This window comes from Peromyscus californicus, unplaced genomic scaffold (genome assembly GCF_007827085.1).
Source record: "Peromyscus californicus insignis strain IS unplaced genomic scaffold, ASM782708v3 Scaffold_41__1_contigs__length_357258, whole genome shotgun sequence".
NCBI classification, from domain to species: domain Eukaryota; kingdom Metazoa; phylum Chordata; class Mammalia; order Rodentia; family Cricetidae; genus Peromyscus; species Peromyscus californicus.
This window is the reverse complement of record NW_026294553.1, coordinates 205,010-215,328: the sequence shown is the minus strand read 5'-3', so window position 1 is coordinate 215,328 and position 10,319 is coordinate 205,010. Positions and strand designations below refer to the sequence as shown.

General features: G+C 50.5%; 1 long non-coding RNA gene across 2 annotated transcripts; it reads right to left on the bottom strand.

The window, feature by feature from the left end:
• Positions 1 to 408: 408 nt before the first annotated feature.
• LOC128123700 (uncharacterized) lies at positions 409 to 9,124 on the bottom strand. Of its 2 annotated transcripts, XR_008222785.1 has the most exons (4): positions 8,996 to 9,124; positions 6,265 to 6,321; positions 5,674 to 5,945; positions 409 to 2,203 (listed from the first exon to the last, which is right to left on the bottom strand). It is a non-coding gene; the product is annotated as an uncharacterized LOC128123700 (long non-coding RNA). The 2 variants fall into 2 exon arrangements; XR_008222786.1 differs by lacking the exon at positions 6,265 to 6,321 and having other exon boundaries at positions 8,996 to 9,116.
• Positions 9,125 to 10,319: the final 1,195 nt, after the last annotated feature.

The window sequence follows — 10,319 nt, the reverse complement described above, 5'->3', positions numbered from 1 at the left end:
AGTGACCCAGGCCGCACAATATTTTGTTGTATTCTAACATGTTAGTTTCTATTTTCAGTCTGTATATATGTATGTATGTATGTATGTATGTATGTATGTATGTATGTATATATGAATTTATTTTGGGTTTTTCAAGACAGGGTTTCTTTGTGTAGCCCTGTCAGTCTTGGAACTCACACTGTACCAGGCTGGCCTCGAACTCACAGAGATCTGCCTGCCTCTGCCTCCCGAGGGCTGGGATTAAAGGCATGTACCACAACAGCTTGGCTATAGTTGATTTTACTATTATTCCTTTGAAGCCTGTATGTTTTCACACACACACACACACACACACACACACACACACACACACACACACACACACAATCTTTATTCTTTGTGAATTTCACATCATGCACCCCAAATCTGCTCCTTTCCCAGTCCTCCCTATCCTCCCTTCACCCTTGCAGCAGCCCTCCACTATAATAAAATAAAAAAAATACCAAACTAAACCAACCAACCAACTAACCAACCAACCACGCAAACAAAAAAGCCCACTTCTCTCTTTTGTCTCTCCCGCCTCTTCAACATCTCTTCATTCATTTGAGTGGCATTGGGATCCCCGGTGTGTCCTGCAGGATACCCTTTGTTCAATCAGCCCCATCCGAAAATGAAAATTGCAATGAGTCATTGGTCTGGTTCAAGGACTCTGGTTTGTGGTACACCATCATCACTGAATCCTCACAGAAACTCCTCTCTGATATCCCATGGCTGCCCCTAGTCATGGAGATCTGCAGAACCAGTCCCTTCACATGCGCCAGCAGGTCCTAGATGGGGTTGATGTTAGGGTGGGCCAATCCAAGGCCCTGGATATGGACCTGGGTGGTAGTTGAGTTGGTCAGTCCTTGATACTAAGGCTGCCCCCTCAGGTGGAGGTGGAACCAGCTCTCCTATGCCCATGGCATCAGGGTCATCTCTCTCATGCCTGTGTTGAGAGGTGGGGCCAACTCTCCTAAGTATAGGGGGCCAGCTCTCCATGCCAGAGTCATTGGGGCCAGCTCTCCTGTGAGGGTCAAGGTCAGCACTCTAGCTGCAGTGTCTAGTGAGGAGCAGGGCCAGCTTTCCTAGGGCCAACACAGGGCAGGTGTGGCTCAGCACTGCCCTTGGATTTCATCATACATGACCTCCTATGGTTACATGGCCCACAGATGTCAACACAGACTCCAGTTACAGCAGGACCACAGATCCAGAGGTGGTCCTCCAGAGCATCTCAGGCCCAGATGTTACCATGTCCCGTGTCTCAGCTCATGTCACTCAGAGCAGTTCAGCCCCAGCATCAAGTAGCATGACTCTCAGACACCAGCATAGTCTGAGGTGGCTAACCAGACCCTGGGCATCTGCATGTCCCTTGGTTGCAACAGATGCCATGGACATCAACTTAAACCCTGGCTGCTGTGGGGCCATGGACCCAGAGATGGCCCTAGACTGAAGCTTGGGCCCTGACATACCACGGCCCCAGGTGATGGCACAGGCCAACCAGAGCAGCAGCATGGCTGTGGGACACCAGCATGTTCTCAGGTGGCAGACCAGACCTCAGGCACCTTCATGCCCCTTGGTGGTAACAGGAGCCCTGGCTATCAACTCAGACCATGGCTGCCATAGGGACACCGACCTAGACATGGCCCTCAGCAGCTACTTGGGCCCGGATGACACCTAGGCCCTAGGTGGTAGCATAGGCTACTCAGATCAGCATGGCTCTGGAGGCTTGGACAACAAGTCCACAGGTTGTGCCACAGACCCTGGGTATCCATGTGGCCTCCCATGCTGACCCCGGTCCTGCTAGGGCAGTGGGTTGGTGGTGTCCCAGAAGTGAGAGCACACGCGGAGGTGTGAAAACAAGGGAGGAGACTACCCGACTCAATGGGACCCTAGGCCCAGCACGGGCTTCCCACCTGGCAGAAGGCCGCTCCTGGATGGACACAAGGGTAAAGGACAGGCAGCTGTGTTCACTGGTCAGGGCTCCAGGGTCGGCGGCCTGAGCCCCGTGGCCCATGGTCCCATGGTCTAATATTGAGATGGGAGAGGAGAAGGGCTTCCTTCCAAAACCTTGGCCTTGGTAGTGATGTGCGTTCAGGTGGATGCTGCCCTACATCATCCGAAGCAGGGACCACTAGGGTCCGGGGACATCCACAACCTCGCCTCAACAGGCAGGCCGACCAGGTCCCTGAGGAGGAGACGAGGACACATCAAAAGAAGAAACATTGCACCCACCTGCCCTCCTGTCACCAAACCCCGGGCCCCGGCCCCCACCATAACCGTCTCCTAGGCAGCACCAGGCAACCATTCTGACCTACCTCCAGCTCTGTCACAATCCCTCTCCTCTGCACAGTCCTCTGCCTCCCACCCCTAACCTCCCACCTCCCAACCCTACCCTACACCAACTACCAGGCACCACTCAGGAAAATTCTCTTTTTCCGTTCTCTAACTTCCCCGAGACCCTGTCAGGCACAGAACTCTCTGTATCCTCTGTGGACACCCACCTACCTGTGGCAGGGCCTAGGCACACACAAGACTCAGCTCTCTCAGGAGATTCAACTGGCCCGAGGACAGCAACATAGAATTAAGGGACAAGAAGTAATTCTCACTCTTAACACCATCACCAGGATGCCTGCAGCACACACCCACCCTGTCTGTCCTTATGGATATCCCACAACATTGCAGGTGTCCTACACACAATTCCCTCCAGGGGCCCAGACCCATGCAACAGAAAAAAGTGTCCACAGACAGAGTGGGTCTGCCCACCAGCCTGCATGAAAAAAACACCAACAATCACGAAAACACCCAACACCCCACATGCAGATTCTAATGTGCTCTCCCACCCTCTCATCCTGTCCCGACCCCCTCTCTCTCCCTGTCGCCCCCCCTCATTTATCTATCCTCCTCTACCTCCACCTCTACCTCTATCTCTGTCTTTCTCTATCCTTCGCTCCTATGTACAGTCCCATCCCTGGTATCCACGGTAGCTAGGCCATGTTCCGTTGGGAAATGCTTTGCACTCCCCAACAGGAAGCCTTCCTTCCATGAGCACTGAAAGTCTCCAGAGGACCTCCTCCACACTGCTGACATCTTCCATGATGGAGCCTCGAAGAAAATCACTCTCCCTGCCACCTGGAGACAAGCCTGTCTATGCTCTTCCAAATCTCCTTCTCTACAAAGCCTCATGGAGACATTTGCTTAGGATAAAAAGGGAGCTTCATGGTGCCTTGGTGAGGGTGGAGGCCCTGACTTCCTAGACCTGTCTGGCAGGCCACTCCAATGGAGGGTCCCACCACCTTTCCAATGGTTCCTACACAATGCTCTCATCCACCATGCCCCGGCAAGGCCTGAGCCCCCAACCACACACACGATGCACCACTCCAAACCTTGTGCTCACCTGAGCTGGAGCTGAAGGATAGAGCCCTAGAAGGCTTCCCCTGCATGCAAACCTGTCCTTCCTCTACATCCCAGAGCTGACCACCATAACTGTTACATACTGTGCCTCTCAGCCATTGCGTATGGCTTCTCACAGGACTAGGCCACAATAATCCCAGGTATACAAACACCCAACACACACACACACACACACACACACACACACACACACACACACACACACACTCACAAATACTCCTCCATGCATAGCAGTTCTAGGACTCTAGATAGAGCTTTCTGTTAATTTCAGAGCCTTCTCTAAGTATTCTTCCTGCTGAGATGAGGCCTGCACAGGGGAGTGAGTGCAGGACAAGGGGATTTTTGACCTTTGACCCTGGGAGGTCTCCCTGGGTTTAAGGCAGAGTGAGCTAGGCAGGAGAACAGAGGAAGGAGTATGTGGTCTGCATGTGTGTCCTGCATAACACAGAGGAGGCTTGTCGGGGGAGGCAGGGACCATGAAACCTGGCCACCACGGTACCTACGATCTGCCATGCCTGTTTATGAGCACCCCTGTGTCCAAATCCTGTTCGAGCTGCTTCTACTGGGATTCACTTTGAGCCACCACACTGCCTTGCTGGGTACACACAACCACCTTGCATAGGATGATGATGGGTGGGGGGCTTTCAGAGCCCTTGTACGGTTCTGGGGATGTGGTTCTGGAGAAGGAACCTTTTCTGACAGGTCCCAGTCGCTGAATTCCACCTATAGCACAGCTCAAGGGGAAAGCCTGTAAAAGGAACAAAAGGAAAGCCAGAGAGAAGGCCTGGCAGCCAGAGAGGAGAGGGGATGGCAGGGAGAGAGTTAAATGGATGACAGACATTTGGCCAAGGTGGCTAGCAACCAGGCCTGAGACCCTGAGGACCTCCCAGAGATGCAGGACAGAGTTTGTGTGGTCTCCGGAAGTGAGCTGTGGATACCGCTAGGGAGGCTCAGACAAAAGCTAGGGGGTCCCAGGGTGGACTTGGGCACCACAGTAAGGGCAGGCGGTCCGGCACACGGGTAGGAAATTTCCCCAAAACGACCATGATGTAGCCCAGGCTGCACAATCCCCTGCGGAGAGGTCCTCTGCTGCGGCCAGACATGGAGGCCACAGGACCCGGGAGGCTGTGCTTCCGTGACCCGCAAGCCAAGCCTAGTGGCGCCCGCCCGGAGCTAGTCTCCTGGACCCTGCTCCCTCCTCCAGCTCTCCTGGCTCATGGAGCGGGCAAGAGAACCGCTTTGGTCCTGGGGGACCCAGGCGGGAGTCCTTCCCTAGCCTGCCGCCTCCATTTCCAGGGAAGCACAGGGACTTGCTGGCGGAATCGGCAAACTGAATCCGCGTGATGGCAGCAGGGCACCGAGAATGCCAACGGCCAAGGGTGCAGGGTGCTCTCCCTCCGCCCTTCGCAAAGCAAAAAAATTGAAAAAAAAAAAAAAAAAAAAAAGAGTTTTCCTGCCAAGTTCCAAGATGGAGGCCAAGTAAGTATGAAGGGACAGGACTGACATGAGACTCTAGGGCTGCTGCTAGTAACCCCAGGGTGTTCAGCGGGTGGGGTGCGGTGTGCAGATGGAGGATACCGACCTTAACAGGTTCCTGCATGCCCTGCACTGCCCTGAGACACTTGGCTTTGGGCACGTGCCATCCCATGATAGCCCTGCCTGAGGGTATCATGTAGTACCTGGAGAGGGGGCAGGTGGTGGAGGGTGTCATGGAGGGGGCCAAGTGGGGAGTGTGTGCATGTGGGCACAGAAGCACTTGAGAGCCCGCACCAGACCCTAAGGGAATCCTACACAAACCACATGCCAATCTGGACTAAAGGGGAGGAGTCTTAGAAACATACTCATGGATTTGGGGAGCAGGGGCTGAGCATCACTCCCTAGCTGCCAAACCAGGGTATTCTCACAGCTGCATCCCTGCCCACACCCCGCCCTCACCCCAAACACACACACACACACACACACACACACACACACACACACAGAGCAGCTTTCAGAGATCCAGCAGCTGTCTACATGACTCCACACAACAAGGTGACCAGTACAGCTGCCAGGATGGCCTTGGGTCTGCTGACCCAAGCTTCAAGGTCAAGGGACCAGCCAAGAGGGGCCTCCCATGCTGACCCCGTTCCTGCTAGGGCAGTGGGTTGGTGGTGTCCCAGAACCGAGAGCACACGGGGAGGTGTGACAACAAGGGAGGAGACCACCCGACTCAATGGAACCCTAGGCCCAGTACGGGCTTCCCACCTGGCAGATGGCCGCTCCTGGATGGACACAAGGGTAAAGGACAGGCAGCTGTGTTCACTGGTCAGGGCTCCAGGGTCGGCGGCCTGAGCCCCGTGGCCCAGGGTCCCATGGTCTAATATTGAGATGGGAGAGGAGAAGGGCTTCCTTCCAAAACCTTGGCCTTGGTAGTGATGTGCATTCAGGTGGATGCTGCCCTACATCATCCGAAGCAGGGACCACTAGGGTCCGGGGACATCCACAACCTCGCCTCAACAGGCAGGCCGACCAGGTCCCTGAGGAGGAGACAAGGACACATCAAAAGAAGAAACATTGCGCCCACCTGCCCTCTTGTCACCAAACCCTGGGCCCCGGCTCCCACCTTAACCGTCTCCTAGGCAGCAGCAGGCAACCATTCTGACCTACCTCCAGCTCTGTCACAATCCCTCTCCTCTGCACAGTCCTCTGCCTCCCACCCCTAACCTCCCACCTCCCCACCCTGCCCTACCCCAAGTACCAGGTACCACTCAGGAAACTTCTCTTTTCCTTTCTCTAACATCCCCAAGACCCTGTCAGGCAAGGAACTCTCTGTATCCTCTGTGGACACCCACCTACCTGTGGCAGGGCCTAGGCACACACAAGACTCAGCTCTGTCAGGATTTTCAAGTGGACCTAGGACAGACAACATATAATTAAGAGACAGGAAGTTATTCTCACTCTTAACACCAACACCAGGATGCCTCCAGCAAACACCCTCCCCTGTCTTTCCTCTGTGACTTCCCACAACTTTCCGGGTATACTCACACATCATTCCCTCCAGATTCCCAGACCCATGGAACAGTAAAAAGTGTCCATAGACAGATAGGGACTGCCCCCTAGCCTGGCGGACAGAGATTAGAGAGGATGTCAGGGAGTGAGCCAAATGGATGACAGACATGTGGCCACACTACCATATGTCCCTAAGCTTTTGTGTACCACTCTAGATACCTGGTAGTATGTGTATGGTTTCCAGAAGTGAAATGTGGGTGCTGCTGGGAAGGCTCCACCATATTTAGTGGGTCATTATGTGGCCGTTTACTCATTGTGAAGTACGGCATGAGAAATTCCCCACATCAACCCCGATGCAGCCTAGAATGGCATGATTCTCCATGGGACAGTGACAGCAATTCTTCTGAGAGAATATTTAATTTAAATACATGAGATCTTATACAGCATTCATGCATATTATATTTTTTTTTATTTTTAATGTGTATACAATATATATATATCATATGATTATGTTAATTATTCTATCCTGACCCTTATAATTTCAAATGACATTGAAAGCCCACTCTTTATCTTTCCTATAAGGATATAAACACGGAGTAATTTCCTTGACTTAAAAATATACTTAAAATTGTTGTCGACATATAAAAAGTTGTAACAGTCATAGAAGAAGAATTGTAAGATCACAGAGGTGTCTCAGGTAAAAACATTTCCTTGTGTGCGCCTGAAAACCTGTGTCTAGATCCTCTGCAAATTATAGTGCCCCTGTTGTTCTACCTTTGTTTAGGTAGATAGAAATTAAAGAAGCGAGCAGAATAACGCCAAAATTTTGAGGTCCACCATTTTGGAGTGTGCGCTGAAAATGTAAAAATAAGAGAGACCCTGTTTCAGACCAGGTTAACAATGAAAACCAACTGGATATAATTGTTCTAACCACTGTGTATACGTGCCTCATGCAACACATACACACTTTGTATACACACGCACACACACTATCACACACACACATAGAAAATTAAAAGATAAAGTAAACTTCAAAAATAATTCTGCTGTGCTGAATGTGTTATAAGAGGCCTCTTATCTTAGCCTTGGGTGATGAAAGCAGGAGGATGTTGGAGACAAGACACTTAGTTTGAAAAATAATAGAGGAAGAGAACCTAAAGCTTCTCAGGTATCAAGTCACCTTGGAGTATACACAAACTTGAGAAAGAGCGATGGCTATGTACAGGAAGTTCCTAGTTCCATGCCTGGTTCACTGATAAACCTTGATAAACCTTGTAGGGATGCAGAAACTAAGCAGAGAGGTAACTTGTTTTGTGTTGTTTTGTGTATTAGGACATTCCTTTATCATTCTAGACTCTAGAGGAGGAAGCTTAAGTATTCCTACATTTGAGTAAAAACACAGCAAAAAAAAAAAAAAAAAAGCCCGTGGCTATATGTGAACATAATATTCATCGTGGTAAATAAGTAGGGACTATGATATCAATCTCTTCAGAAACTTTAAGTTTTAAATAATGCTGCATTGGAGGCTTATGCTTCAGTATGATTAACCACCAATACAAGGATACAGAGGAACACCCACAAATACCAACAATGCCCTCATTTGTACATAATTTGCATTTTGATCTGTTTTTTTAAGTAGGACTTGTTCTTCTTAGGCATATTATGTATTATTATAAACTTTGGGATAGGAAAGAATCTAGTCATAAAAATTTTAAAATTTAAGTTTCATTATTCCTTTAATATTCCAGGGAGCAAGTGGTTGTAGGGCAGAGTGCTTTTCCTCACATGAGCAAGGTCCTGGTAAATCAGTGCTGTAAAATATTCATAACCATGATTTCATATCTTCTCCAGTTCACAAAACTCTAGAGTCTAGACCAGTGAAAATGTGACTGGCCGGTGGTCCATGTCTTTAATCCCAGCACTTGGGAGACTTAGGTAGAAGGATTTCTTAGATGGAGGACAGCCTGGTCTACAGAGCGAGTTCCAGGGCAGCCAGGGCTACACAAAGAAACCCTGTCTTTCTGGAAAGAATAAAATGCCCCTGAAATTTTGTGAGATCTTTCCAATGCACACTCAGAAAGGCAGCTGTTTTTGGTGATGTTTTCACCTCTGAAACATCCCCGAAAGTAAACGTTCTTGCACTAAGTTTGGGGAACCCGCACAGCCTTGCACAGGGCGGCTACACTTTAGCGATTACTTAGCTCAAACCACCACAGCACCCGCGCCTAAATGGCGGTGCACAGGCAGAGAATAGGGGGCCCTGCTTAGTGCTGAGTCCCTGAGCCCTCTCTGGCCTCCCGCAGCCTCCTCTGGACCAGGGAAGTGATTCCGGGTCCCCCACGAGGCCCTTCCACCAGGCTTTCCGGATGCTGCCCAGTGCACAAACTCAAGTGTCCCTAAACTCATGAACAAGGCCATCCCACGTGGTGTCTCCTCCACCTGCCAGAGGGTCCGTCCCAGTGAGCGCCAAGTCCCAAGGCTCCAGGCTCAGGGTCCCACACTCAGGGACGGGAGAGGCCCTGGCTCCAGAGAGATCGCTCAAGCTACCAGGAAGGTGGGGATAATGCAAGAATCTTACGTGGTCCAGGCAGGGCCGTCCTGTGGTCGATCTCAGGCCTCTGGGGGGCTGCAACCGCCAGCAGCGTGCACTTGGCGCCTTCTTCCCACTCTCCCAACTCTTGGTTGAGGGGGAAGTAGGAAAGGAAGAAGGAAATTCCTGTCCCTCTGAGTGCTGGCCCCGCCCAGCGGATAACTGATCTATCCTAGATCCGCCCCAGAGTCTCAAAGGGGCGGGAGCTGTGGACCTGGGAAAGCAGCGAGGGTTTCTTTGCTACTTCCTGAGAAAATCTTTGGCTCCATTAAGTGAGACAAAGGGTGACTGAGGGAACCATATAACGGGAAATTAGCATTTACGGGAGAAACAAGCTTAAATAGGTTTTAATAAGGATTAAAGTGTTGTGCCACCACACCCCTTCGGGTGTTTTGCCTGCATATATGTGTGTGTACCACAAGCATTCCTTGTGCCCACAGAGGACAGAAGAGGAACTGAGAGGGCACTGGATCCCTTGGAACCGAAGTTATAGACACAGATGGCGGTGAGCTGCCTCAGAAGTGCTGGGAACTGTGCCTGGGTCCTTTGGAAGAGCAGTGGTTGCTTGCTCTTCAGGAGGGGCATGTCCTCAAGTTCTGGCAGGCAACCAGACCAATGGCAACAGTTTATATTGTCTGAGGAAATCTCTTGGACTATCAAACCACAAAACTCAAAGGAGGTTTCACACACCTGGCACCAGATTTTTTTCTCCTAATGTCTGTGCTTCCAGGGGAGGGCATTATTCCCCAGGATGGGATATTTCCAATTAAACTACATGTACATATTTTGTATATGCATTTTTAAGAAAGCCTATGAGAACTAGATCTGCCTATGGATTTTTTCAAACACCCAAAGCATTCTTTATCCATCCCCTCTCCTGCTAGCTTTCCCACCCCATACATCACCCTCCCCCCACCCCCACCCCCACCCCCCTCATTGCCCTCCCCACTTATGTTTCCCCCCATTTCCCCTTCCTGTCTTCATGGTACCTGTGCTCTACTACAGAGCCAAGAAACCAAAAGAGATATTCCTTTTTTATATGTGCTCTGTGATTGTTAAAGGTTTTTGCTGTTGTTGGTGTTTCATTTTTCTAGAGACAGAGTTTCTCTGTGTACCCCTGGCTGTCCTGGACCTCGCTCTGTAGATTCAGACTGGCCTCAAACTCAGAGATCTACCTGCATCTGCCTAAGTACTGGAACTAAATATGTGTGCTACCACCTCCCAGTGTTAATTTTTTAAATTAGCAGACAAATTGTTGCCTTTCGTTATTGATGAAATGACATTTTTATAGACGTGTTTCATTTTACTTTTT